The following is a 24,264-nucleotide window of genomic DNA, read 5'->3' as shown; positions in this document are numbered from 1 at the left end:
AAGTTACGTGATGAAAGCGGGCACGGCAATATTGAGGATTGTCCTCGCAGCGGCAGGCCTCGTACTGCACACACTCCAGACAATGTGCAGAGAGCTAACGAATTGGTGACTGCTGACAAACGCATCAGATTGAACGAATTGTCACGCTACGTTGGGATAGGGGAAGGAAGAGTTTGCAGAATACTGAAAGTGTTGGCGTTAAAAAAGGTTTGTGCCAGGTGGGTTCCCAGAATGTTTACAGTGGCTCACAAAGAAACAAGAAAAACGGTATGCAGCGAACTTTTTGAACAGTACGAGAATGGTGGAGATGAATTTCTTGGAAGAATTGTGACAGGTGATGAAACAGGGCTCTATCATTTTTCACCAGAGACGAACAGGCAGTCAATGGAGTGGCATCATGCAAATTCACATAAGGGAAAAAAAATCGAAACCACACCTTCTGCTGGAAAAGTTATGGCTACGGTGTTTTTCGATTCCGAAGGACTCTTGCTTGTGGACATAATGCCAAGTGGAACCACCATAAATTCTGATGCATATGTGACGACACTGTAGAAATTCAAGCTCGACTGAGTCGTGTTCGACCACATCGGCAAAAGCAGGATGTTTTGCTGTTGCACGACAATGCACGGCCATATGTCAGTCAAAAAACCATGGAAGCGATCACCAAACTCGGATGGACAACACTGAAACACCCGCCTTACGGTCCTGACCTGGCTCCATGTGATTATCATCTCTCTGGGAAACTGAAAGACTCTCTTCGTGGGACAAGGTTTGAAGATGATGACTCCCTTGTGCACGCATGCTAAACAGTGCCTCCAACAGGTTGGTCCAGAATTTACCGTGCGGGTATACAGGCGCTGGTTCCAAGATGGCGTAAGGCAGTTGAGAGGGATGGAATTATGCGGAGAAATGAAAATATTGTCCCTAAAGGATGTATCTACACACTGTAAAACTTTGAAACATGTAGAATAAAAGATGGATTTTAAAAAAATAGTGTGCATTTCTTTTGGAGTGACCCTCGTACTACTTGACTGCAAAGACATAACGGTGAATATTATGCTATTTGAGGCGACAGGTTTATAATCGCCATGTAAGCTTTGTTAAAGAATTTCGAGGTACTGGAGGATGTTCTGGAGACTGATACCTGTTGTAACGAAGAAGTACACTGCCTGAAAAAAAAGTGAAGCATACAGAAGGGACGGATGAAATGAAATAAAATGCAGCGCACAATGTCCCGAAGACGGCACTAATGAGATGCCGAAATTGGTCGTCCAAATAAAATAGCTGCTGAAACCATACGGCTGTTTGGTGCTTTTTCTGTGGTAAATATCCGACCGGCCGCAGTCCTGTAAGCACGGCGAATCAACATAGACTGAAACTACACTACTTGAGACGGTATGTGATTTTCTTTAACTGATCGAAAAACTGACCCAAATTCACAAACAACGTGAAAGTATTAGCCGACTTATCAGTATGACGTTGCACATATTGTGGCCTGGGTGCAGGTACTGATACTGCCGGGAATGGTGTCGCAACGCCGTTGTATCCTCTCCTGAGGTAAGATGGCCAACAACTGTTGTAGCTGGTCCTTGATATACTGGATACTGGCACTGAGGCGCAGTTGACGTCCGAAATGGTGCCACACATGTTCTGTCGGGAACAGATCTGCGGATCGTGGAGTACCTCAGCACCACACAGACAGTTTATGAGGGCACGTGCCATGTGCGGGCGGGCATTGTCCGGTTGAAAACTGATACTATGATACCGTCGTATGAGCGGTGCAACATAAAGACACAGGACGTCCGTGACGTACCGTTGTACCATCAGTATTCGTTCGATCACTACCAACAGTCACCTGAAGTCATAGCCGATCGCCCCCCATACCATGATGCTAAAAGTAACTGAGCCGTACTGCAGCTCGCGTTGGGGCTGTTTGTAGGTTTCCACCCTCTGTTGGCGGCCTGACGGTATCGTTTAGTTGGCATGGTTGCTGTTGTTTGTCTTCTTTTGGTGTTGACTGGCGCCACTCGGTTTCGCAAGCGTTGCCTGTCCGCTAGTGGCAGCAGCGGCGGTTATCGATATGTAGTAACCGTTGCCCTATCTTTGGGGCGATGTCGTTGTTTTTCCGGGTCGTGTGTGTGAGTGCGCCAGTTCGGTTGGGGACTCAGGAGGAGCCAGGTCCGCGCAGTGCCAGAACACGCCGGGACCGCTGGCGGCACGCGTGGACTGCCGGATGGAAGGGCTGTGGTCACGAGGGTGCACGACCTAGCCGTAAACCGGATCCAGCAAGCTTCAAGATGAGTGCTTTTCAACCCAAGTAGAGAAACCTCCACTATTGCGAAATCTCGCGATTCTCCAGTGACTTGGGTTCGAGTTGCTGCTCGCAGTGTCACCGAGACGAGGAGCAGTGAGTGGAGTGGCTGGGGAAGGCGGATCTGATTGGCTTTCCTCGACTTATTGTTACTATTTACTGCCTTCAACTTGTTACAATTTGTGAAGTTCAACCAGCGGCAATTTCTCTTGCCTGGTGGTCGCTGCCCTGGGGGTGAGTCTATGTAACGGCAGTGTACGTTTCCTCGCCTTGCCGCTACTCTCTGGTAAGGCGTGTAGTTTTGACAGCTTTCTCGATTGTAAGTCGGTTGGTGATTCTTCTACTCTCGTGGTAGTGATTCCTGTCTCGTTCCGGGCGCTCTAAACACAGTATTCTGGGGATGTAGTGCATACCGCCGTTTCCGGCTTTGGCGTCTTGTTCCATCGTTGCATTTGGTTTATCGGACGTCAGGTAGCTTCAGCAAGATTATCATTACTCATTCGTTAGACTGCCACTAGTCTGAGTTACTATCTGTGAAGTGAATGCAACTCTTGGCTGCCTATCGCTCGCGGAAGTGTTTGTTGCTGCACCTTCTCAGAGGTCGATTCCTGAAGTCCCTTGGTTCTTGTAAGACATGTGTGTTCTAAAAGGAGGTCTGATGGCCAGTAGTTCAGTGTAACGCTCGTTGAGCCCACACCTTGTGCGGGTATAATCTGCTTCAGTACACTTTAAGGAACTTATGCACTGGTCCTTGTGTTTTATTATTGAATTATTTATTACAATACCTTGTAATGCCTAAATTAAAGGTTATATATCTCTAGTTAATAGTTTTGGTCGCCTTCTGGAATAAATCTGGCAGTGTAATGTTCAGTGGATTTTAAGGGTTGTGTTACAAAGTTGACCACCATCTTATATCACCCGTTTGGTGATCAGATGCTTGCTTTGTTTTATTAACCTTTGCTATTGTATTTGCTGTTTTACAGCAGGTTTCTAAATTTTTTATATTATTGCCGTTCCTGGCCTGTAAGGCCTTCAGCCGTGATTGTGGTCACTTGCCTTAAAATTCTAATTTGGTATTTGTATTTACGCAGTAAGCCTTTAAAATCTTATTTACTTGCCATTCCTGGCGTCTCATACTTTCTGCTTTGTTTGTGGCCGCTTGCCTTTAATATTTCAATACCTGTTATTTGTAAGTTGCTGCGAGTTTTAAATAATTTTTAATTTCTTGCCATTCCTGGAGTGTAAGGCCTTCTGCCCAGATCACAGTGGCTTGCTTTCAAAATATTATCTGCTGTATCCTTATTTAATGGTTATTTGCTAAATTGTAACTCACTGAAAACACTATTATTTACACAGTTGTTTATTCCTTCATTAATAACGTGTGGTATTTTTATTTATTGTTGAGTCTGGAATTACTGGTTGAAAATAAATTGTGTGTAACTGTAAAAGGCAACCAATAGTAACTGATTACGTCCCCGTCCACAATCGTAGCCGAATCCTGTCTTCCCTTGACTACCAGGTTTCAGTAACACCGCACTCCAAAACATCAGAATAGTGGTGTCTCACCTCAGGTCGCCGCGACACTCGCCGGCGACGGTCATTCGAGGGGGAGCAGAACCGGTATTCATCACTGATAACAATGCGACACCATTCATCAACAGTCAGTGCTTCCTTGTGAAGGAGCCACTCCAGACGCAGTCGTCTTTGTTGTGATCTTAACGGCGGCCTACCCATGGGACAGTAATTCCCTAGTCAAGGTCCTACTGGTCTCTGAGTAATGGCGCAGGATGAGACAGAATGTTGCAGCGACTCCGTTATTTGTTTTCGGTTGGCAGGTGCAGGTGTCACGAAGTGCTTGGTTCACAGTACGGCGATCTTCTGAAATTTTGACGACGAGTATACCTGCCCTTATTTTTTCTTGCAGTCCAACGTAGGGCCAGTGTCGCATTCTAATGCTCTACAAATCCGTATATTGGACGACTCAACTATCTGGCCAAATGGAGACTAACAATGACAGCCTTTTCAAGCTCTGTGAGGTGCTGATATATCTGTGCCACACAACTACGCGTCATCTCCTTGTCCTCCAGATTGATGAAAGTTTGACTCCTGTTCATGCCCCTTATATATCCTACCAGTCCTGGTAAGAATACTTAACACAAACAGAACTACTGCCCTCTGGTGGCCATCCTACCTGTCACAGAGAATTAAAACTCTGATCACTTACATACACTATATGATCAAAAGTATCCGGACAACCCCCAGAAAATAAGTTTTTCATATTAGGTGCATTGTGCTGCCACCTAATACCAGGTACTCCATATCAGCGACCTCTGTAGTCATTAGACGTCGCGAGAGAGAAGAATGGGGCGCCCCGAGGAACTCACGGACTTCGAACGTGGTCAAGTGATTGGGTGTCATTTATGTCGTACGTCTGTAAGCGAGATTTCTACACTCCTATACATCCCTAGGTCCACTGTTTTCGATGTGATTGTGAATTGGAAACTTGAGGGGACACGTAAAGAACAAAAGCGTACAGGCCGACCTCGTCTGTTGATTGACAGATACCGCCGACAGTTCAAAAAATGGTTCAAATGGCTCTGAGCACTATAGGACTTAACATCGGTGGTCATCAGTCCCCTAGAACTTAGAACTGCTTAAACCTAACTAACCTAAGGACATCACACACATCTATGCCCGAGGCAGGATACGAACCTGCGACCGTAGCAGTCTCGCGGTTCCGGACTGAGCGCCTAGAACCGCTAGACCATCGCCGCCGACAGTTGAAGAGAGTCGTAATCTGTAATAGGCACACATCTATCCAGACCATCACACAGGAATTTCGTACTGCATCAGGATCCACTGCAAGTACTATGACATTTAGGCGGAAGGTGAGGAAACTTGGATTTCATGCTCGAGCAGCTGCTCATATACCAAAGATCACGCCGGTAAATGCCAAACGACGCCTCGTTTAGTATAAGGAGCCTAAACGTTAGACGATTGAACAGTGGAAAAACGCTGTGTGGAGTGACGAATCGCGGTACACAATGTGGCGATCCGATGGCAGGGTGTGAGTATGTTGAATTCCCGGTGAACGTCATTTGCCAGCGTGTGTTGTGACAAGAGTAAAACTCGGAGGCGGTGGTGTTATAGTGTGGTCACGTTTTTCACGGATGGGGCTTGACTCTCCTTGTTGTTTTGCGTGTCACTATCACAGCACAGGCCTACATTGATGTTTTAAGCACCTTTTTGCTTCCCCCTGTTGAAGGGCAGTTCAGGGATGGCGATTGCATCTCTCAACACGATCGAGCACCTGTTCATAATACACTGCCTGTGGCGGAGTGGTTACACGAGAATAACATGCCTCTAATGGACTGGCCTACACAGACTCCTGACCTGAATCCCATAGAACACCTTCGGGATGTTTTGGAATGCTGACTTCGTGCCAGGCCTCACCGACCGACATCGATACCTCTCCTCAGTGCAGGAATGGGCTGCCATTCCCCAAGAAACCTTCCAGCACCTGACTGAACGTATGCCTGCGAGAGTAGAAGCTGTCACCAAGGCTGAGGGTGGGGCAACACCATATTGAATTCCAGTATTTCCGACGCCACGAATTTGTAAGTCATTTTCAGCCAATACACATAGCGTACCTGCCGATGGTGTATATGTGTATTAAGTTGCATTGACATCTGACCATATTTTATGTGTGTCGCACTTTTTTTGTTAGGCAGTGTCCTTTAGCTATAGTGTTTTATTCAATGCATACACACCATTGGCAGTTTCTGTGTAATAGGGCCGATTTCATTGTTGCTCCCTGGCTCAGTGTTAGCGTGATGTGGCACAATGGTAAGGCACTGGTCTTACAGGAGAAAGTATGCTGGATCACAACCCCACTTGTTTGTCCACAATTTCATTATCGTTATTTCTCATCTGTGGGGACGCATGACTGTCGGTGATCAAGATGATCGGTGACGATCGAAATGCTGTTGTTCATAACAATCCGTATCCAAAATCAAACGTCTGAAAAGATGTTCCTGATCTAAAAATCAGAATATCTGACATGGGAAAGAAAAAGGAAGGGCTGAAGACTTCAGACTGCGTGTGGAAATGAACAACTGTCCTGAGAAGCAGTTGAAGCTGGTAGGAAATTTGCAAATAAGTTCAAGGTCAAAAACTATGCTAAAGACCCATTTCAAATTCAAAAGTGGCTTCATCCTTTCCACATTATTCATAGTCTCCTTACTGGAAAGTGTAGTGCTTTTAGGAAACCTCAGGGTACTGATGTATAAAGTAAGAATTGCACAGCCAGTAATGAGTTTGAGGGGAAGTGACAGTCAAAGGGCTGCTGTGACTGAGTCCTCTGCCAAATTTAAATTCCCTGGTCGCAGGAAGACCTACGCTTCCAAAGAATGGGGCTGCAGTAAGTATAAGCGTGAGGTCTATGAATAACTGAGATTCAAGACGACTAGTCAGTTGCGGATGTGATCTGAAATATCGCCCTATAGCGCAAGGCTTCGCTTAGCCTATTGGACGTGTCCCATGGCAGACTTAGCAGAAATGCGTCACAGCATGGTGTCGCAAGAAACCGCAGGGAGATGAACCAGTATGTGCTTTGTTGATAATCCAGAAGTCACCACCCAGGCCTCCTGAAACTCGAAGCTGCTACACTGTCATGGCACAGCCCTGTTTGGTATACCGCTCACACAGCAGAAAGATTGCGACACTGAGGTGGTGATGTCACGACTGGCCATCAATTACACGTCGCGCCTCGGTTCTGATGTGACTTGCAGGAAGAAAAGGAATGCTGTTTCAGAAACAGGGGGAACTACGAGGGGAAATGGATCATCAAGCTGTCTCTTCTCTACACTACTAGCTGTGGGTCGACCAGCTACGCATGTCCAACTGCTGCTTACATGGTGCCTTCCAGCCTAAGAGCCACATGCTGGCCGACCTCCATTCAGAGTGCCTACTTGAGGGTACGCAGTTCATGCCAGGCCACCTAGCTGCAGAGGCATCATCACCCAGTGTGAACAGACGTCTGCTACTCAACGCTCTGTCTGGCGACCGCTGTTGCTGCTCATCACCCTATGCAATCACACTCCTTGGCTGTCTTCACACTGATGATGCCATCATTACTGGAGTCCCAAGTTCGACTCTGCGCACCTTCGCGCCTCGCACTGAAACGCGTCCAACAACAGCAAGTGTGGGCGTCCTGTCGACGGCCGGCTCAGCTGCATGCCGCCAGACTGAAGCCCTGACATGGCAGTTCCTCGCCGCCACTCTGCTGATGGGGTCGCACTGCTATGGCTGCTCACACCAGGGCCACCCGTGCCTCCGAGACTGCTCGCTGAGATCAGAACATTCAAGGCTATCCCGGCCCGATTCCTGACTCTGTGATGGTTGTGCGTTTCACTTGGAATAAACGTGTCTGTGTCATTTATGACTGGATGCTGGACATCCAGTTGGTTTCACCGTCTTGTTGCAACGACGCCCATGCTGGAGCAATGTATGCCGCCCTGACCTCTAGAAGTACGGCTCCACCATCACGACTTCTCCAGCCCAGAACAAGAACCAGTTGATACTTTGGCAAGCGCCTTTTTATACTGAGAGAGAAGGAGACAGTGACAGTGGGGGAGAGACAGAAGAATAAGAAATACTGAACGATCGTAGACAGTGGTTGTCAGAGTGAAGGAGACAATGGCAGTATGAGAGAAAGAGTGGGACATAACGGCAATGGAACGTAGTTGACAGTGACAGAACAATGTTAGGAAAAGAGTGAAGGAGACAGGGTCTCTGGGAGAGGAATACAGAAAAGGTCAAAGTGTATGTGAGTGAGAGCTAATGATTATGAGAGCTAGAGTCTATGACAAAGGCAACGAGGAAGAGATAAATGTTCACAATGAGAAAGGAGCCGTGGGAACGAATGAATAAGACAATAGCACTAAGAGAGAGCAAGAGGGAGACGGTGACAGTTAGAGGAGAACATAGTAGTAGAGCGGAACGGAGGAGACTGCAGCTGTGACACGGGAGGCAGTGACAGAGTGACTCAAAGAAGTAATGAGTTGGTCTGAATGAGTGAATGAGAATGGGCAAGTGGGAGTGGATGGGAACGAGCAATTTACAGCGATGGACTAGGGGGTATGAGCGAGTTAAAGTTAGAGGAACTTGTGGGGGAGAGGTGAGTTGCATGTCAAAAGAGCAGGAATATATTCCTACGCCGTAATTTTGGAAAAAAAAGGTGCTGAGGATGATAGAATGAGGTAGCTGGTACCTCAATTTTAATTCAGACTCTTTTAAACAGGAGCATATTCGCATTTTTGTTCTCTTGTGGTCTAGGGTAGCGTCTTTCATTACTAATCGAAACGTCCTCGGTTCCAGGTTTTAACCCCACCACCGCTTCAATTTTGAATACAAATCATCAGCATTGGCGGTCGAAGACTTCCAGCATAAGAAGTAACCCTAATTCTTCCAACGGCCTTGTCAAAGAGGGCGGAGGAGCAGAGAGAGGTTCAGGACACGCTCTTGCCCTTGTGCCAAACTGTCCCTAAAGGTGGGAGAATCAGCAATTATAAATGGCATTAGAAGCAGAAGGCAATGGAAACCACAGCAGTAATGTGAATCCGAAGTACAGCCTGTAACTGAAAAACTGTCATGATGACATCCCCAGTGGAAAAAAGATTCTGGACTATTCCCTCATTCAGATCTTCAGGAGGGGACTTCCAAGTGGGAGATGACCAAGGAAAAAAGATTGAATAATCAACGAAAGGATAACGTACCACGAGTCGGGGCGTGGAATATCAAAAGTTTGAAGGTGGTAGGGAAGCCAAAAAATTTGAAAAGGAACATGCTGATACTCAGTCTAGATATATTGGGGGTCAGTGAAGTGCAATGTAAAGAAGACAAGGATTTCTGATTAGATGAGTATAGGGTAATATCAACAGGAGCAGAAAATGGTATAATGGAAGTAGGATTCATTATGAATAGGAAGGTAGGGCAGAGAGTGAGTTACTGTGAACAATTCAGTGGTAGGTTTGTTCTCATCAGAATCGATAGCAAACCAACACCGACAACGATAGATCAGGTATACATGACGACATCGCAAGCTGATGTGATAGAGTAAGCACATGAGGATACTGAATGGGAAATTAAGTACGTAAAGGGAGATGAAAATCTAATTAATAATCATGGGGAACTGGGATGCGGTTGTTAGGGAAAGAGTAGAAAAAAAAGAATATGGGAGAATATGGGCTCGGTATTTGGAATGAGAGAAGTGAAAGACTAATTGAGCTCTCCAACAAATATCGGCTATTAATAGTGAATACTCTGTTCAAGAATCGCAAGAGGAGGAGGAATACTTGGGAAAGACTGGAAGATAAGGGAGAATTTCAGTTAGAATACATTATGGTGAGGCGTGAACTCCGAAATCAGATACTGGATTGTAAGGTGTACCCAGCAGAAGTATGGACTCAGATTACCATTTAATAGTGATGGAGAGTAGGCTGCAGTTTAAGAGACTAGTCAGGAAGAACCAGTATGCAAAGAAGTGGGACACGGAAGTACTAAGGAATGAAGAGTTTCACTTGAAGTTCTCTAAGGCTATAGACATTATAAGGCGTAGCTCGGTACCCAGTTTAGTTGAAGAGGAATGGACACCTCTAAAAAGGGTAATCACAAAAGTTGGAAAGAAAAAGGTGGGTATAAAGATAACAGCGAAGAAACTATGGGTAAAACAAATGTACTTCAGCTGATCGACGAAAGAAGGAAGTACAAAATTGTTCAGAGAATTTAAGGAATACAAAAATACAAGTCGCTTAGGAATGAAACAAATAAGAAGTGCAGGGAATCAAAGGTGAAATGGCTGCATGAAAAAATGTGAAAAGATCGATAAGGAAATGATAGTCAGAAGTATTGACTCAGGATAAATAAAAGCAAAACAATCTCTAGTAAAATTAAAAGCAAAGGTGATAACATTAAAAGTTCAGTGGGAATTCCATTGTTAAATGCAGAGCAGAGAGCAGATAGGTTGAAACAGTACAGTGAAGGCCTCTATGAGGGGAAACACTTGTCTGATATGATAGAAAAAGGAAAAGGAGTCGATATAGAAGAGATAGGGGATCCAGTATTAGAACCGGAATTTAAAAGAGCTTTGGAAGGTCTAAGAAGAAATAAGGCAGAAAGAATGGATAACATTATGTCAGAATTTCTAAAATCATTGGGGGAAGTGGCAACAAAACGACTATTCAGTTGGTGTGTAGGATATATGGGTATGGCGATATACCATCTGTCTTTCGGAAAAATACCATCCACACAATTCCGAAGACAGCAAGAAAAAAAATGGTTCAAATGGCTCTGAGCACTATGGGACTTAACATCTATGGTCATCAGTCCCCTAGAACTTAGAACTACTTAAACCTAACTAACCTAAGGACAGCACACAACACCCAGCCATCACGAGGCAGAGAAAATCTCTGACCCCGCCGGGAATCGAACCTGGGAACCCGGGCGTGGGAAGCGAGAACGCTACCGCACGACCACGAGATGCGGGCTAAGACAGCAAGAACTGACAAGTGTGAGAACTATCGCACAATCAGCTTAACACCTCATACATGCAATCTCTGAGAAGGATAGTATACAGAAGAATAGAAAAGAAAGCTGAGCATGTTTTAGATGACGATCAGTTTGACTTTAGGAAAGGCAAAGTCACCAGAGAGGCAGTTCTGACGTTGACGTTGACAATGGAAGCACGACAAAAGAGAAATCAAGATACACTCGTAGGATTTGTCGATCTGGGAAAAGCGTTCGACATGGTAAAATGAGTAAGACCTTCGAAATTCTGTGAAAAATAGGGGTAAGCTATAGGGAGAGACGGATAATATGCAATATGTACAGGAGCCAAGAGAGAATAATAAGAATGGAAGTCCAAGAACGAAGTGCTGTGGTGGAAGACTTGCGTGATCTGCTGAATGGAATGAACAGTCTAATAAGTACAGCATATGTATTGAGAGTAAATCTAAGAAATACGAAAGTAATGAGAAGTAGCAGAAATGAGTACAGCGTGAAACTTAACATCAGGATTGATTATCACGAAGCAGATAAAGTCAAGGAGTTTTGCCACCGAGGTAGCAAAATAACCCATGGCGGACGTACCAAGGAGTACGTAAAAAACAGACAAGAACTGAGGAAAAGGGCATTCCTGGCCAAGAGAAATCTGCTAGTATCAAACATAGGCCTTAATTTGAAGAAGAAATTTCTGAGAATGTACGTTTGTAACACAGCATTGTATGGTAGTGAAACATGGACTGTTGAAAAACGGGAACAGAAGAGAATCGAAGCACTTATGATGTGGTGCTACAGGTGATTGTTGAAAATTAGGTGGACTGATAAGATAAGAATGAGGAGGTTAGGAAAGAATAGATGGAAAAGACAGACAAGAAGAAAGGGCAGGATATTAGGACATCTGTGAAGACATCAGGAAATGACTTCCACGGTACTAGAGAGACCTGTCGAAGGTAAGAACTGTAGAGAAAGAGATTGGAATACATCCAGCCGGTAATTGACGACGTAGGTTGGAAATGCTACTCTGAGATGAAGAGAGCATTTTTTCGCTAGTTTGTCCGAAACAATGTATTATATGTAGGTCGAGAACTTGCAGTCGACCTCGGATTTGTGAACAGAGTGGCGTGTTCAGAGGAATTACATCGCCAGCTCTATAGATTTTTTAAAATTTTTTTGTAGGGAATACTCATACATCAGAAGATGACCGGATGCGGCGGAGGGCAGAGGGCGCGCTGCAAATCGTAGCTGCCATCGCCTCCGGCGTAATGCGCGCTCTGTGCCTCAGGTGGAGTAGTGCAGCGGGTACGGCGGCCAGAGATGGGATCGTGCGCACGGCGCTGCGCCAGGGCGTCGCCCCTTTACACGGGGCACAGCCGGCCCCGTTTCATTCCGGCAGGCGCGACACGTCGATCACGTGCCGCTGCGGGTCGTCGACACCCGCGTCTCTGCTGCTGCTCTCCACCTGCTGCCATGCGGTCCGCGGCCACTGCGGACATCTCGACCGTATTCCAATGCCGCACTAGAAGACAGTGAAACGCTGAGTGTAGCCCTGAATGACCCTCTCAATCGGCTTTTCTTGTGGGTGTTCACAGCCTCAACGTGTTTTGTGAATGGAATCGTGGCCCAAGTAGGCTGTATTATTTTTATTGTCCTTGCAATTGGCCAGTTTCAACCGTGGCCCATTTTCAAGCACATATCTTAAGCCTGCAGTTTCTTTTCACATTGTAATACATCGCTGATGCATGCGGTGAGGTATACGTCCTATTTGCGTGCGTATGTGGGCATAAAATACACTAAATGTACATGTGTTAGTGAACATTAACATGTTGAGCCCATCCTTCGCCTTGACAGCGGCGTCGTCTCTGCAGGGGACAGTTTCAACGAGGTAACTGTATGTCTGTGGAGGAACGGCAGCCCATTCTTCCTCAAGAGCCAAAAGCAAAGAAGTTAGTGATGTTGGACGCTAGGGTCCGGGGCGAAGGCTACCTTCGAACTCAAATGGGTGTAGATCAGCACTCTGGGCAGCCCAGTACATTTCTTGTATGTGATTGTCCACAAACCATCGCCTCATAAATACTTCTTTATGGCAGGGTGCATTGTCATGCTGATGCAAACAATCATAGCCTCCGAACTGTTCCTCTACGGCCGGCCGGAGTGGCCGACCGGTTCTAGGCGCTACAGTCTGGACCTGCGCGATCGCTACAGTCGCAGGTTCGAATCCTGCCTCGGCCATGGATGTGTGTGATGTCTTTAGTTAGGTTTAAGTAGTTCTAGTGCTAGGGGACTGATGACCTCAGAACTTAAGTCCCATAGAGCTCAGAGCCATTTGAACCATTTTGTTCCTCTACTGCAGCCGTTACACAATGTGTTCGTAACCTTCCGCTATCAGCGTTTTCTGAAACATAATAAGGGGACTACACCCTAACCGGGGAACACACACCCGTACCGTAATACCACCTCCTCCGAACTTCGCTGTACGCCACTACTGGCGCTATAGATTACGGCGCCGGCCGCAGTGACCGAGCGGTTCTAGGCGCTTCAGTCTAGAACTGCGCGATCGCTACGGTCGCAGGTTCGAATCCTGCCTCGGGCATGGATGTGTGTGATGTCCTTAGGTTAGTTAGGTTTAAGTAGTTCTAAGAGCTAGGGGACTGATGACCTCAGATGTTAAGTCCCTAGTGCTCAGAACCATTTGAACAATTTGAACAGATTACGGCGGGTAACGTTGTCCAGGCATTCCTAAGTCCCAAGAAGCTCCATCTGATTGCCATAGGTTGTAGCGTGATTCGTAGCATCAGATCTCTCACATCCAAGCAGCCACTGTGCAGTGACGTCGCTCTTACACCAAGCATTGCTTAGCACTGACCTTACAAATGTGTGGCTTACGTGGAGCTACTCGACAACTGTACGCTATTCGCTTTAACTCACTGTGTACGACCACTGTGCTAGCTGGATTGTTGCTAGCTCTTCCGCTGACTTTTTACAGTCGCCTTCCGCAGTACTCGACGGTCCCTATCCGTCAGTAGATGAGGTCTGGGTGATCTTGGTTTAGTTGCTGTTGTTCCTTCGCGTTTCCACTTCACAATCACATCACCAACAGCCACCTTAGGCAGCTTTTGATGGGTCAAATGTCCCTGAGGGATTTGTCACTCAGGTGACATCCAATGACTAGTCAACGAAGTCATTGAGCTTTCTTGACCGACCTATTCTGGTTTTGCTGCTTTTCTACTGACAACACAATACTCCCCACCTTCTTTTGTACTGTCTGTCTCTCGCACCATACAGCGGTCAGTTCTGCATCACACAGAAGTGTCCAGATGATTTTGATCAGATAGTGCACTGTTGCCACGTCGGGGAAGACTTCCGCTTAGCTTTAAGCCTGCAAAAACAATTGGCACATGATTTAACAAAACAGGAAACGTAAACTTGTGCAATGAGTTGTTCTACCGAACTGCAGCATCTCTATGTAATCCACAAAGGCAGGAGTAGTCACATCTCTAAACTGCTACAACTAACCATTAATTCTTGTGTCTGTTATGTCGGCAACATTCGGCAGTCAAATGAAAACTGAACACCCGCCACAACGGGACCATGGAATGGTTCCATTCAAAAGTAATCACTACAAGCGTTAAGACGTTTATCCCGCTGGGAGACAGGACGATCAATTCCTGTTTCGTAGAGCAAGTGGGCAGCCGATGGATCCACAACCGCACCCGCTCTCGTCCGACTGAAACAGAACTCGAAGCATTCCTCTCTTCAGGTTACCAAAGAGTGAAAATCGCATGGTTGATATTCCAGGCTGTACGGAGGATGTTGCAGTGTTTCCCAACAAAATCACCGAAGCGTAGCCTTCATCCAGCAATGTGGGGGCGGACGTTATCGTGCTAAAGTATGCTTACTCTGCTCGTCGAGTTCAAAAACGGTTCAATTGGCTCTGAGCACTATGGGACTTAACTTCTTTGATCATCAGTCCCCTAGAACTTAGAACTACTTAAACCTAACTAACATAAGGACATCATACACATCCATGCCCGAGGCAGGATTCGAACCTGCGACCGTAACGGTCGCGCGGTTCCAGACTGTAACGCCTAGAACCGCGCTCGTCGATTTCCTCCAGTGTGGAGCCACAATCAATGCGCAGAAACATGAGGACACTTTGCAGGAACATTTACACACCACGAAGGCAAAAACCCAAGAATGCTGTCGGACGGAATTATCCCATTGCCGCGCGGTCTGAAGCGCCTTGACACGGTCCGTGCGGCTCCCCCCTGTCGGAGGTTCGAGTCCTCCCTCGGGCATGGGTATATGTGTGTTGTCCATAGTGTAAGTTAGTTTAAGTTCTGTATGGGCTTGGAGACCGATGACGTCAGCAGTTCGGTCCCATAAGACCTTACCACAAATGTCCAAAATTCTTTATCCTATTGCATGATAACGCCCGCTCCCACATTGCCAATCGCATGAAGGCTACGCTTCAGCGATATTCCTGAGGAACGCTCCAACATCTTTCGTACAGCCAGTGTCTTTCACCGCGTCATCACATCTTTGCCGGCTTGAAGAACGGCATTCAACCGAAAGAAGAAGAACAAGAGCGGACGCCGTTGTGGATTCGTCAGCGGCTGCGCACGCTCTACGAAACAGGAACTAATGGTCTCGTCCCCCAGTGGGATAATATCTTAACGCACGTGGTGAATACTTTACAATGGAACCATTGCATCGTCCTGTTGTGGCGATTCTTCGGTTTTGATTTGACTGCCCCTTACGTGTCCATTAGGTGGTTGCGCCCAGACAAGTGACCTGAGTAAAGCATGGTATGTCTATTTCATTGGATCCTTGGTGGTCTTGCACCCAAGCACCTCGTATCAGAGATTATGTAGCTGTCTTCCCGTCATAAGCGAGATACAAGTTCTAATTTATCTAGTATTATAGCTGTGTCCTTCCATAAAACGTTAACATCTGCAAACTCATTCCGTGTATCTGCTGTCTGCCGCTGGAGCAAACTATCCTGCACACTGTGCACAACCGGAACACCCCGTTGCTTTTAAGAAGAAGCTCCAACAATTCCTTACGTCACTCTCACAAAGTTTCCCCAAGAATTGACGTAAGATGGTCAGTTTACTGTCAAACAGTAAAGCAAATGCTCTCAACTGTTCCCAGTTACTTTCCTTTTTCTTTCCACTTCTCAATCATCAGGGCACTTTCTTTTCCCCCATCTACATTAATTTTGCTGTAGCACATTCCCTTTACCATCTTCTTTCTCTCGCATCCATTGGTGCTATCATTCGTAGTTTATATCTCCGTTCCTGTAATCTGTAGCTATTTCTGTACTTTTTATGAAAGAACCGTAAAAAATTGTTTATTTCTGCAATATAGTAACTTATACATATTGCACTGTTTATTAGAAATAACTTATAACATGTTTATCGCAATGTGTAAAGTAAAATATGTGCGAGGTTAAATCAATAAAAAAAAAAAGAATATACTGCTTCACAGAAACAGTGAAGCACCCAGAAGACGTTGTCCGATGTCAATGTAACTTCACACACACACACACACACACACACACACACACACACACACACACTCACACACACACACACACAAATATGCAGGGTGAGTCACTAACTATTACCACCAAGAATAACTCCGAAAGTATGATAGGAGACGAAACGTTGTGGGACAAAAGATGCATGGGTCACCTTGGGCATTAATATGACGTCGGTTTTTTGTTGCTAGGTGGCGTCGCTTCAGGGATATGAAAGTCAACTTTGTTTTTTTTAAATTGGGTGCTATAGTTTGGTACTTATTTTCTGATAGCGGCTATCGAGACGAATTCAGTATTGTGTAACAGTACGGTCTTTGAAGGTCAACGAAGATCACTAACGTGGCATGAACTTCCACTAGCAGAAGGTGTTCAAAGTGATGACCACCGGTATCAATCCATTCTGCAGTCTTCTTATCATGGATTGAGTGGTATTCAATATCACATCGGCACTTATCGAAGCACATGCTCTGACAGTTCTCTCCCTCATATCTTCAGGTGTAGTTGGAACGTCTTTATAAACAATGTCTTTTACGAATCCCCACAAGAAAAAATCCAGAGGCGTCAAGTCTGGTGAACAAGCCGGCCGCGACACATCTCCTCCGCGTCCAATCCAACGATTTGGGGTCTCTGCAACTCATTTCTAGCCATCAGCCAAAAATGTGCCGGACATCCAACGTGCTGATACCACATTCTGTTCCTTGTTCCTAAATGTGTTTCTTCCTATAACAGACCTAATGTTTCTTGCAGGAATGTGGTGTACTTCGTACGATTAAGATTTCCTTCGATGAAATAGGGGCCTATAATTCTGTCCTCCAGAATCCCACCATGGTTTTTGGTGTGCAACTTGCCACTGCTAACAACGATTTTCAGTTGCTCATTAATGCATGTTATGCAAATTAACATTTCCATGGTTTTTGACTGTAGCCTCGTCAGCAAATAAAATCAAATTAATAAATGTGTCATCCATCTGAATCTGAAGTTGAGCCCATCGGCAGAATTCAATGCGACTCATCCGTGCCAGTTAATTCTTGGTGGAGACTGATATGGTAAGGATGACATTCATGGCGGTGCAGAATACGAACAAAACTACTCTGGCTCATGCCTTACGATTTGACACGAACTAACACAAGGATCTCGAACCACAGTGGCAAGAGTACCAATTCCCGTTTCCTCATTAGTAACTTTCCTTTGCCGCGTATGTTTACGATGCGTTAAAGATCCAGTTGTTTCCAATTTATCATACACATATTTAAATGTACGACATGTCGGGGTAGGGTGAGTACGTTGAGGATATCTTTCAGAGCATAAATCTATAGCTGTCACTGAATTTCGTTGGCTTTTCCGTACACGAGAAGCATATCGACTTGTCCTTCGAAGGAATACATCATCCACACTCTCTTGATTCGACGATACTAGTCTTAACGTACCTATCAGTGTTGTGTTGCGAAACCGTAGAATTGTATTTACATGTCAATGGCACCTTAGATGGATACGCTGTACTCGGCAAATATTTACTATTTGCACGATATACGAGAGAGAATTGTCAGAGCGTGTGCTTCGATAAGTGCTGAAGTGATAAGGAATACCACTCAATCCATGATAAGAAGATTGCAGCACTGCATTGATACCAACGGTCATCAGTTCGAACATCTTCTGAAAATGAACGTTCGTGCCACCTTTTTTATCTTCGTTGACCTTCAAAGACCTTAGTGTTACACATCGTTGGATTCATCTCGATAGCCGCTATCAGAAAATAAGCACCAAATTATAGTATCCCACTTAAAAAAATAAAGTTGACCTTGATATCTCTGACGCGACCCCACCTAGCAACAAAAAACCAACGTCATATTATGGCCCCCATTGTCCCATGCAACATTTGTCCCACAAACTTTTCAGCTACTGTCATACTTTCGGAGTTATTCTTGGTGGCAATACTTAGTTCAAATGGCTCTGAGCACTATGGAGCTTAACTTCTGGGGTCATCAGTTCCCTAGAACTTAGAACTACTCAAACCTAACTAACCTAAGGACATCACACACATCCATGCCCGAGGCAGGATTCGAACCTGCGACCGTAGAATTGCAACTCTCTGTCACAGTTAGAACAGCCACCAGAGTGCGTCACTGTTGGTCGTCTTTAATGTTGGTATCTAGGCAGGTAGGTCCATGAGGGATCTGAAGAGCGTCAGATGTAGAGTGAGCACTGTCAAGGACACGGAGATGCAGCGTGCTCGTTTGAGACTTCGTTAATAGAACCTGAGAGAGTTTGAAAAAGGTCTCCATTTGGCCAGCTTGTCGAATCACGCAGTATCCAGGTTTTTGGATCATTCACTGTGACAGTGGCCTGATGTTCGACTGGGTGCGAACTTGAAGGCACTCGTACTCGTCGTCAGGTTCCGGTCGACCACGCCTCACCCCCACAAAATTAGACCAATGTATTTTGCGCCAAGCACATAACCTCTTCACATCTGAGCGTGCTATCGGAGAACAAGTAGCATTTTGTATATTCTGCACAACTGGTCGGAGAGTAGGAGCATCCAGACTGGGGAATCACCACACCATACGTAGGCTCTCGTTAACACCAAAGCACAGGTGGCTGCGTTTGGAGTGGTGCCGTGACAGGAAAGCTTGGACTGTTGATGAATGGAATCGCATTGTGGTCAGAGGCGAATCGCACTATTTTGCGCTATTCTGGATGTCCATCGTCAGCCAGTATGTCTTCTATCTGGGTAGAGATCCCGTTCTTCCAATGTTTTGGATTGGCACGTCAGTATTACTCCTGGCGTCACGATGTGAGGAGCCATAGGCTATGATTTCAGGTCACGTCTGGTGGTACTGCTGCAACTCGAAGCGTTACCGACATTCTATGCCCTCATGTGTTACCTCTCATGCCTCAATATCGTGGCACCATTTTTGAACAGACCAATGCTCGTCCACGCATAACCACGTGTCTGCTTGCTGGTGAGGTAACCCCTCGACCAGCAAGATCCCTAGATCGGCCCCTGATAGAATATGTGGGGTACCAATTCGGACGTCATCTCCGTCCCAGCACCAGTGCGCGGGATATGAAGGACCAGTTACAACAGTTGCAGGCTAGCTTACCTCAGGAGTGGATGCAACCGCTGTATGACAACTTTCCCAGCCAAATCAGTTCATGCATCCAGACCAGAGGGGTCGCATCGTCGTACTGATAAATGAACTCATGCTACTATTGAGACATATTTTAGCTTAAGTCACTACAAATATTTATTTCGGACTGTTACTTTCATATCTCAAAGAAGCCTGTTCGGTATTCTCTACCATCTGCAAACTTCTGAACCTTAAGACTTTCGGCCTGCTGTAAACAACGGATAACGTATTTTGACAGTTTTCTAACAAGCAGTAAAAATCGTCCGTTGTGTAATGGGTTCGTTGGGAAATCAGTTGGTCGGCTCTACTATGCCGGCAAGATAATGGGACAGTACATTTTCTCCTTCAAAGAAACTGATTACGAAATGCTTATACGAGGCGTTCTGGAATGTGTGGTACCTGCAGCACTTTGACTAAGCAGAAAACATCGATCATAGGAAAAGAAGAAACCCTCCAATAATACCTGCCATGAGTGAATAGTAAGATAGCGTTACAGAAACTGCTAAAAATCATGACTGGCAGAAAATCGAGAAAAGCTGTCCGTTATTACACCAAAGTTTAGTCAGAACATTTTACTAGTTTCCAGGGGTCAGCCATAATAATAAATCTATGAGAAATTCAATAATGTTGTAAGTAGGCTGTTTAGGTTTTTATATTGGTAACGCCACGTAGCGCTCTGTATGAAACTCACTGGCTGTGCTGTGTGCAGTCTGTGGCTGGTTGGCATTGTTGGAATAGTCGCTACTGTAGTGTTGGGCAGTTGGCTGTTAACAGCGCGTAGCGTTGCACAGTTGGAGGTGAGCCGCTAGCAGTGGTGGATGTGGGGAGAGAGATGGCGGAGTTTTGAGAGCGGATGATCTGGACGTGTGTCCATCAGAGACAGTAAATTTGTAAGACTGGATGTCACGAACTGATATATACACTCCTGGAAATTGAAATAAGAACACCGTGAATTCATTGTCCCAGGAAGGGGAAACTTTATTGACACATTCCTGGGGTCAGATACATCACATGATCACACTGACAGAACCACAGGCACATAGACACAGGCATCAGAGCATGCACAATGTCGGCACTAGTACAGTGTATATCCACCTTTCGCAGCAATGCAGGCTGCTATTCTCCCATGGAGACGATCGTAGAGATGCTGGATGTAGTCCTGTGGAACGGCTTGCCATGCCATTTCCACCTGGCGCCTCAGTTGGACCAGCGTTCGTGCTGGACGTGCAGACCGCGTGAGACGACGCTTCATCCAGTCCCAAACATGCTCAATGGGGGACAGATCCGGAGATCTTGCTGGCCAGGGTAGTTGACTTACACCTTCTAGAGCACGTTGGGTGGCACGGGATACATGCGGACGTGCATTGTCCTGTTGGAACAGCAAGTTCCCTTGCCGGTCTAGGAATGGTAGAACGATGGGTTCGATGACGGTTTGGATGTACCGTGCACTATTCAGTGTCCCCTCGACGACACCAGTGGTGTACGGCCAGTGTAGGAGATCGCTCCCCACACCATGATGCCGGGTGTTGGCCCTGTGTGCCTCGGTCGTATGCAGTCCTGATTGTGGCGCTCACCTGCACGGCGCCAAACACGCATACGACCATCATTGGCACCAAGGCAGAAGCGACTCTCATCGCTGAAGACGACACGTCTCCATTCGTCCCTCCATTCACGCCTGTCGCGACACCACTGGAGGCGGGCTGCACGATGTTGGGGCGTGAGCGGAAGACGGCCTAACGGTGTGCGAGACCGTAGCCCAGCTTCATGGAGACGGTTGCGAATGGTCCTCGCCGATACCCCAGGAGCAACAGTGTTCCTAATTTGCTGGGAAGTGGCGGTGCGGTCCCCTACGGCACTGCGTAGGATCCTACGGTCTTGGCGTGCATCCGTGCGTCGCTGCGGTCCGGTCCCAGGTCGACGGGCACGTGCACCTTCCGCCGACCACTGGCGACAACATCGATGTACTGTGGAGACCTCACGCCCCACGTGTTGAGCAATTCGGCGGTACGTCCACCCGGCCTCCCGCATGCCCACTATACGCCCTTGCTCAAAGTCCGTCAACTGCACATACGGTTCACGTCCACGCTGTCGCGGCATGCTACCAGTGTTAAAGACTGCGATGGAGCTCCGTATGCCACGGCAAACTGGCTGACACTGACGGCGGCGGTGCACAAATGCTGCGCAGCTAGCGCCATTCGACGGCCAACACCGCGGTTCCTGGTGTGTCCGCTGTGCCGTGCGTGTGATCATTGCTTGTACAGCCCTCTCGCAGTGTCCGGAGCAAGTATGGTGGGTCTGACACACCGGTGTCAATGTGTTCTTTTTTCCATTTCCAGGAGTGTATATTATGACTTTTGAACACTATTAAGGTAAATACATTGTTTGTTCTCTATCAAAATCTCTCATTTGCTAACTATGCCTATCAGTGGTTAGTGCCTTCAGTAGTTAGAATCCTTTATTTAGCTGGCAGTATTGGCGCTCGCTGTATTGCAGTAGTTCGAGTAACGAAGATTTTTGTGAGGTAAGTGATTCATGATAGGGATAGGTTATTGTTAGTCAGGGCCATTCTTTTGTAGGGATTATTGAAAGTCAGATTGCGTTGCGCTAAATATATTGTGTGTCAGTTTAGTGATGATCAGAATAAGTAAAGAGAGAAATGTCTGAGTACGTCCAGTTTTGCTCAGCTGTTTGGAAATCAAATAACGTAAGGGGTTTACCATCACAGTAATTCAATAATTTTTCTAAGGGGACGTTTCAATGTCTCCTTTTTGAGACAAGAGCTGAAAGATACTGATAGAACTGAGGTGATAATTGTGGAAGCAGCAGGGACTTACACTGCACTTACTACTAATTACTTTTTTGGGGAAACCTTTTCACTTATGCAAAAGTGTTTTTGTTTCATGAGCTGTTTTGAATGGGAAACCTCATGTCTTTTGAAATGGATACGTTGTAACTCTGGTGTATGAGAGAGGCTCAGTTGGTTGCACGAGACAAATGAGTGCCCGGGTCTGAATTTTACACCGCCACACAAATCATTGCAAATAATATTTCAGTATTTTTAAAATCATTCTTTTTCAGATTCAGACACTTTTATTTATCGATTTTTATTAACACAATGGATTTCTGCTGTTACCTCCCATCATTAGGTGCTTTATAGTTAGATGTACACAACATTAGCTTTTAATTATAGACTACTCTGAAGTGTACTGATTTATATTTGCTTCGTGTCTCAGTGACAAAATCAATCTATTTCCATTTCAAAGGAATATTAAAGTAAAAATTAATATGCGTGTAAATGTAAAACACCTGATGATTGTAGCATACAACCGAAACGCATTGGCCAGATAGAAATTGATGAAAAACAGTGACTGAAGCTGAAAAAGAAGTTATAGATATTGTAGTACAGTCAAAGACCTCAAAAATTCCATACAACATAGATAAATTTAAGATTAATTATTTCGAAAAAGGAAAGAAAAAAACACCAAAGTTACTGAATTGGTTATCAAAACCGGCTTTGTCAGGTTTCTTCTGTAAATAAAAAGCTCAAAATGATTCTGAATGAGTTATAAGACACTACACGGCACGAAACGTGTAGATGAAACTACACAGCTCTTATAGAGCCCTCAGCGCCTGCCTACAACAGGCAGCGCTGATTCATGTCGACATCTCTGTCTGAGACGCCCATTGTAGGGGCGGCGTGATAGGTCTCCGTGAGCAGAACAAGTCCGCGGACACGCCTAACGCACCGCGAACAATGGCAGGCACGGCGCAGAAAGCACCTTGTCATTCGGGGGGTCACGAGACGGACACGACTGTGAGCTCTGGGACACGTACACCGCTGTTGCGCCCGCGGGAGACGCCGGGGTATCCGAGACGACAAATTGCGCCCTGTGGGTCCGTGACAGACCAGGACTGAAACAACGCATGTCGCCGATAGAAGTGTGGCTCAGTAGAAAGCGAAACCGATAATAAAAGTATTAAGTCTTACAGGATACAATCCATCATGCGTTAATTATCTAGTATTTATAGTAGACCAATCTCTGTTCTTTCTTCCTGATCAACTACACTACTGCCCATGAAAATTGTTACACCAACAAGAAATGCAGATGATAAACGGGTATTCATTGGACAAATACATTATACTAGAACTGACATGTGATTACATTTTCATGCAATTTGGGTGCATAGATCCTGAGAAATCAGTACCCAGAACAACCACCCCTGGCCATAATAACGGCCTTTACACGCCTGGGCATTGAGTCAAACAGAGTTTGGATGGCGTGTACAGGTACAGCTGCCCATGCTGCTGCAAACGTCGTAGAACTGTTCGTGCAGATGGTTGTTTTTGTGGCGGCGTTCGTAGCGACAAACAATTCGCTGTAGAAACGGCTTACGAAGTCACTTTTAATAGCGGGCCGACCGGTCCGCTGGAACAGTGAACAAAAAGATGAAAACCCAAACACTCTGATTAAATAAAAGTCGGTACTTATCTTTATTAAGATACAGAAACACAGTAGTGAACTCCGTGTCTACAGAGATCTGTCTAGTTCGAGTCGGAGCGGCTAGGTCAGCGTCGGCTGACGACAAACAACTCTGCTGCGATGAACACACAACTGACTAGCAAGTACACAATTCGGTGGCGAGTATACAACTGAGCGGCGAATACAGAACTGTCATAGCGCTCGCGACTCCAGCGCTTAAGAACCCAGAAGCCAGCGGTGGCGCGC

The 24,264-nt window shown here is 46.0% G+C and overlaps 1 pseudogene; it reads left to right on the top strand.

Annotated features, from left to right (window-relative positions):
• The first annotated feature begins 6,272 nt into the window (after nt 1-6,272).
• LOC124726864 lies at nt 6,273-6,833 on the top strand (annotated as a pseudogene).
• The last annotated feature ends 17,431 nt before the right edge of the window (nt 6,834-24,264 follow it).

The sequence above is a fragment of the Schistocerca piceifrons genome, chromosome 1 (assembly GCF_021461385.2).
Source record: "Schistocerca piceifrons isolate TAMUIC-IGC-003096 chromosome 1, iqSchPice1.1, whole genome shotgun sequence".
NCBI lineage: Eukaryota > Metazoa > Arthropoda > Insecta > Orthoptera > Acrididae > Schistocerca > Schistocerca piceifrons.
The sequence above is the reverse complement of the archived record's forward strand: the minus strand, read 5'-3'. Positions and strand labels throughout refer to the sequence as shown.